A 6927-nucleotide genomic window follows, 5' to 3' on the forward strand; every position below is an offset into this window, starting at 1 on the left:
ATGGAGAGCCTCTGCTTGAAGAACTGCATGCCTCTGCTGCGGCGTGAGATCATCCCCAAGCCTCAGTGCACCTGAGCGACCACCCCTCTCAGCTGCCTCAGCTGTTGCTACAACTGCCTCTGCCACCTCTGCCTCTCTGTCGCTGGCCTTGCGCTTCTTGGTGGCTAACTTCTTGCCTTTGCCCTTCTCTACCGCTGACAGGCGGTGGGGAGGATCATTACCACCATCACCTCCTGGAGAGCCTCTTGAGCCAGCTGCCGGACCACTGACGTTCTTGGTACGAGCCATCGCAAGAACGACCGACTGAGGAAACTGCCGACAGCTAGCCTACTGATAAAAGAGATCGACGCTCTGCAGATAAAAGACAAGATAGGGCATACATAAGCAAACATAATAGCTAGAGATGAGAAAGCCCTATAGACCGTAAGAAACGATAAGGAACGGGCGCGAACGGCTTACGATCGGGCGACGAGACGCGTTCCGGAAGAGATATAGCGATCGAAGACTGCCGGAGAACACTAATCGACTCCTCAAGGTGCTGCACTGAAGGAACAGAGAAAATCGGGGTCAAAAACCTCGTTTTAATCCATTAGCACATAGAATCAAGCACCTTGGGGGCAGGGTTCAAACAACCTCCTCCAAACCCTAACTAACCTGTAGAAGGGAACCACGGCACGAGGAGAGGGAAAGAAGCTCGTCGAGGAAGAGATCTGGCCGCCGGGAAGGAGAAAAAACGTCGTCGGAGGAAAGAGATTCAACGGCGGCGGCGCTCTCGGCGAGGGGCCTAGGGCACGGGCGCAGGCGGCATCGGGGAAAAGAGAAAAAACTTCCCGAGACTTACCCCCGGGTGTGGGTTATAAGCGCCCATCACGGGGTCACCGGACGCACTTAAAGTGGCACCGGACGCGTCCGGTGACCACCGGACTCATGCGCAGAGAGGTATGCAAAACGGCATATCATCGGACGATGGCCACCGAACACTGGCCTTAGCGTTCGGTGCTCTGGAGCACGCCAGGTGAGCACCGAACGCACCTCACCGGACGCTACAGGGACACTGTTCCTGCGTCCGGTGAGTGTAGTCTGGCACACTCACCGCACCGGACGCACCGAGACAGCGTCCGGTGCATCGTCCGGTGCTCCTCTGAGTCCTTTTTTCGACTTAGCACTACGTCCGACTTTGACCCAACCAAGTTCCATCTTCAATAACACACAAAATAAACACCAAATGGAACTGGTATGAGTGACCTCTCTTAAACCCTCAAATTTTCACAAATATTTAGCCATAGGCTTAGTAGTTTTTATGAAAATAATTCGAGAAAACACCAAGGAGCATCATATGGCCATAAAGCTAGGGGTTTGTAAAATAATGAGCTTTGAATGCTCCCCCTATCTATGGACGAACATAGCAGATGCTCAAAGAATAACCGAAAAGAAACGGTCAGCTAACAAGCATGCATATGATATGAGTTGTAATGCAATACTTGAAAGTAAACTAATGCTTGTCAAGTTTGATCCAAGGTTAAGCTTTTTCACACACTCAAGGGGGTTATCTTAACCATGTTATACAAGCCCTACATGCAAGTTATATTTTAGTTTTAGTATGCATGATATGCAAAGCAAAAACTGTTTACAAATTTCAACACACAACTTTATCTTTTAGTGAAGTTAGAGAGATCAAGCACATTAAGTTCATTTCTCAACATACAAAACCTAGCTTCATCTAGGGGTTTTGTGAAGATATCCGCCAATTGATTTTCCGTTCCCACATTCTCTAGAGATATGTCACCTTTAGCAACATGATCCCTAAGGAAGTGGTGGCGGATGTCAATATGTTTTGTGTGGGTGTGTTGAACCGGGTTATTTGCAAGTTTTATGGCACTTTCGTTATCACACAACAAAGGTACTTTGTCTAGTACTACTTCATAGTCTAGCAAGGTTTGTTTCATGTAGAGTATTTGTGCACAACAAGCACCGGCGGCTATGTATTCCGCCTCGGCCGTTGACAAGGCAACACTATTTTGTTTCTTTGACATCCAAGAGATAAGTGATCTACTAGGAAATGGCACCCTCCGGATGTGCTTTTTCTATCAATCCGGCACCCGGCATAATCCGAATCGAAATAGCCTACAAGTTGGAATCTTGCACCTTTGGGATACCACAAACCAAGGCAAGGCGTGTATTTTAGATACCTAAGAATTCTCTTGACGGCAATCAAGTGAGATTCCATAGGCATTGCTTGATATCTAGCACACATACGCACACTAAACATGATATCGGGCCTAGATGCGGTGAGGTAGAGTAGACTTCCTATCATGGAGCGATAGAGAGTCTTGTCAATTGGGTTACCTCCCTCATCCAAGTCGAGATGCCCATTTGATGCCATGGGAGTCTTGATTGGCTTGCAATCCATCATCTTGAACCTCTTGAGAAGATCTTGTGTGTACTTCTCTTGAGAGATGAAAACTCCTTCCTTCATTTGCTTGACTTGAAATCCTAGGAAGAAGGATAGCTCGCCAATCATGGACATCTCAAACTCCTTGGACATCAAATCACCAAATTCCTTGCAAAAGTCTTCATTAGTAGAGCCAATAATAATATCATCAACATAAACTTGGCAAATGAAGATTTCCCCATTCATTTTCTTGGTGAAGAGTGTTGTGTCAACTTTCCCAATCTTGAAGCCCTTCTCAATGAGGAAATCCCTAAGCCTCTCATACCAAGCTCTAGGAGCTTGCTTTAGACCATAGAGAGCCTTGGACAACCGGTAGACATGCTTGGGGTACCTAGGGTCTTCAAAACCGGGGGGTTGCTCAACATAGACAAGCTCATTAATATAGCCATTCAAAAAAGCACTTTTCACATCCATTTGAAATAACTTGATATCATGACTAGATGCATATGCAAGTAGGATACGGATTGCTTCAAGTCTTGCCACCGGTGCAAAGGTTTCATCGAAGTCAAGACCTTCCACTTGTGAAAAGCCTTTTGCCACGAGCCTTGCCTTGTTGCGCACCACTTTGCCTTGATCATCCTTCTTGTTCCGGAAGACCCACTTTGTTCCAATCACTCTTGCATCTTTGGGTCACTCTTCAAGTGTCCACACTTGGTTGCGAGAGAAGTTGTTCAACTCCTCTTGCATGGCCATGATCTAATCCGCATCACGAAGAGCTCCTCTATAGTCTTTGGTTCATCTTCAAGAGACACAAAGGCGTGATGTTCAATAAATAAAGCATGTCTAGAACGAGTAGTTACACCACGTGATGGACTCCCGATGATGAGATCTTGAGAGTGATCTTGGAGGAGATGTGATGTTCTTCTTGGCGCCACTTGAGGGGCTGGTTGGGGAGCATCAACATCTTGTGCTTGTGTCACCGCTTGCTCATGAGTGACTTGAGTGTCTTCATGAGCATCTCTCACATCCTTGTCTTCATCTTGTGGTACATGTGAGGTGGATGGAGGCTCAATAACTTGCACATCATCATCATCTTCTTTTGGCTTGATGTCTCCCACCGGCATGTTCTTCATGGCATCCCTCAATGGTTCACCACCTACATCATCAAGATTATCACTTGCTCCTTGGGAGCCATTAGTTTCATCAAATTCAACATCAAATGTTTCTTCAACCATGTTTATGGCATGGTTAAAGACCCTATATGCCTTGGACTTTGATGAATAGCCAACCAAGTAGCCTATGTCACATCTTCTTTGGAACTTTCCCAAGTGTTGGCGCTTTTTGTAGATGTAGCATTTGCACCCAGACACTCTAAAGAATGAGACATCGGGCTTCTTCCCATTGAGCAACTCATATGGTGTCTTCTCTAGGAACTTGTGAGGAAAGAGCCGGTTTGAAGCATAGCATGCGGTGTTGATTACCTCGGCCCACATTTTCTCCGAAGTGTTGTACTCATCTAGCATTGTTCTTGCCAAGGTGATCAATGTCTGCTTCTTTCTTTCTACAACCCCATTTTGTTGTGGTGTGTATGTTGAGGAGAACTCATGTTTGATTCCCACTTCATCACAATACTCTTCAATGTTGGTGTTGTCAAACTCTTTTCCATTGTCACTTCTAATTTTCTTGATCTTGACATCAAATTGATTTTGGGCATTCTTTGCAAACTTCTTGAATATTGATGCAACTTCAGCCTTGTCTTGCAAGAAGAATGTCCAAGTGTACCAAGAGAAATCATCCACTATGACTAAGCAATATTTGTTGCCTCCAAGACTAGCATATGTGGTTGGTCCAAATAAATCCATGTGAAGTAGCTCAAGCACTCCTGAAGTAGAGAGATAGGCCTTGGTTGGATGAGTGTTTGCAACTTGCTTGCCGGCTTGACATGCACTACAAAGCTTGTCCTTCTCAAAGGTCACATCCTTCAAGCCTCTAATCAATTCTTTCTTCATCAACTTCTTGAGTGTACCCATTCCAACATGTGCTAACCTTCTATGCCGCAACCACCCAAGTGAAGTCTTGGTGAATAAACAAGTCTTGACATCAACTTCATCGGATGAGAAATCAACTACATATAAGTTGTTGTGTCGGAAGCCTTTGAATATCACTTCATTGTCATCTTCCTTGGTTACATTCACTTCCTTCTTCTTGAATAGGCATTCAAATCCAATATCACAAAGTTGTCCAACCGAGAGCAAGTTAAAACTCAAAGATTGCACATAGAGCACATATGGAGTTGTCATTTGATATAGCAACCTTTCCTAGTCCCTTGACCTTGCCTTTTGAATTGTCACCAAATGTGATCTTTTCTTTGTTGTCAACATCTTCATCAAGTGAGGTGAACATCCGGGGATCTCCGGTCATATGTTGAGTGCAACCACTATCAATTACACAATGTGATCCACCGGTCTTGTAGTTCACCTACACACAAGAAATCAAGCTTGAGATTTAGGGACCCACATTTGCTTAGGGCCCTTGACCTTCTCTACTAATTGCTTTGGCACCCAAATCTTCTTTGGCCTTTGCTTGTTAGGCGGCCCCATGAAGCTAACCTTGACCTTGCCACTCTTGTCTTTCCTTACAATGCAGTGAGCATTGAAGGCAAATGGTCTTGCATGCTTGGGCAAGGGTGGTGGTAGTAGTGCCTTACACTCATGAGCAAAGTGTCCTTCTTGACCACACTCAAAGCATCTCTTTGGCTTTGGCTTGCTTGGTTGATCATGAGTGACTAGAGACTTGATGAGCTTTTTTTGATGAGCCTTGTAGCCAATCCCACTCTTATCCATCTTCATGACGGTGTTCATGAAAAGCTCACTTTGAAGGTCCTTTCCTTTTGTGAACTTTGCTAACCCCATGGTTAGATGTTCCTTCTCTTTCTTGAGCTTGTTGTTTTCTTGAGTTAGCTTCTTGATGATTGGGTCATTGTTGCTAGCTAACTCATCCAAGATGAATGTCTCATCTTCTTCTTGCTTGTCATACATCAAACCAAGCTTGAGATATTGGTTTTCTTCCTTGAGTAACTTGTTCTCATAAGCAAGCTTCTTGTCTTGATCTAGTGTCTCAATCACAATGGTCTTGTGCTTGGCTTGATCTTGCAACTCTTTCTTGAGCATGACAATTTCATCCTTGAGTTTGATAGTGTCCTCATAACTCTCGGCCACTACCACTTTCTTGCCCTTGCAATCAACACATTTGTCAAGTAAGTCTTCACAAGATGTGGCTACATCAATCTTAGCAACATGGTTAGTAGCAACATGTGTTTCATCAATTGCAAGTTCATAAGTAATTTCAAGGTTGTCATAGTTGGCTTTTAGAGTTGTTAGCTCTTCTTTCATTGCTCTATATCTAGTGATAAGCTCATCATGAACACTCTCAAGTTTATCATGTTTTTCTTTGAGCTCTTTTAAAGAGAGTTTGAGATCCTTGAGCTTAGTGGTCATGATCTCATTTTGGTCTCTAAGCTCACCACTAGATTTAAGCTTTGCTAGAAGTGTTTCATTTTCAAGTTCAAGCTTTTCATTTTCACTTCTAGATTTTCTTATGACTTTTGTGTACTTGTTTAGCAATTTTACAAGCTCATCATAAGAAGGTGATTCATATTCACTATCACTTTCACTACTCTCATCCTCACTTTGTACCTTCCGGTCACCCTTAGCCATGAGGCATAGGTGTGTAGAGGATGTAGATGGTGGTGAAGATGATGGTGATGGAGCATCAATGGCAATGGCGGCAACCTTCTCATCATCACTCTCATCGCCGGAAGAGTCACCACTTGAGCTCTCAATGTCGGTGAGCTAATCACCAACAATGTAGGCCTTGCCATTCTTCTTCTTGTAGTGCTCCTTCTTCTTGCCACCTCTCTTCTTGTATGGCTTCTTTTCATTCTTCTCATCATCACTTGAGTCATCTTGCTCTTTGTTCTTTTTCTTGTATTTGTCCTTCTTGGGCTTTGGACATTGATGAGCAAGATGCCCAAGCTCACCACAATTGTAGCAATCCATCTCGGAGATGGGCTTTCTCTTGCTACTTGTGAAGAACTTCTTCTTCTTGGAGTCAAAGTTGACTCCATTCTTGTTGAGCTTCTTCAACATCTTTGTGGTTCTTCTCACCATGAGGGCAATAGATGCATCATCATCACTTGAAGTTGATGACTCAACTTCAATCTTCTTGGCCTTGCCCTTGTGAGAAGCTTTGAGGGCCAAGTCCTTCTTCTCCTTCTTGGCCGATGAGGAGCCATCTTGGGGGTTCATATTCATGTACATCTCATGAGCATTGATCTTCCCCAATATGGCGGTTGGTGTAGCAGTGGAAAGATCGCCTTGATGAAGAAGCCGTTACCTATGTGCCCATATTTCTCAATGGGAAGCACACATAGTATCTTCCTTGCTACATCCGCCGCACTCATTTGGGTGAGCCCAAGTCCATTTAGCTCCTCTACAATGACATTCAAGCGAAAATACATTTCATTAGCATTTCTT

At 44.3% G+C, this 6927-nt stretch overlaps 1 pseudogene; it reads right to left on the bottom strand.

Moving 5' to 3' along the window:
* Window positions 1–327: 327 nt before the first annotated feature.
* The window catches only part of LOC110431492, a 58558-nt pseudogene continuing 51958 nt past the window's right edge, over window positions 328–6927 (bottom strand).

Source organism: Sorghum bicolor, unplaced genomic scaffold (assembly GCF_000003195.3).
Source record: "Sorghum bicolor cultivar BTx623 unplaced genomic scaffold, Sorghum_bicolor_NCBIv3 super_18, whole genome shotgun sequence".
Classification (NCBI taxonomy): Eukaryota; Viridiplantae; Streptophyta; class Magnoliopsida; order Poales; family Poaceae; genus Sorghum; species Sorghum bicolor.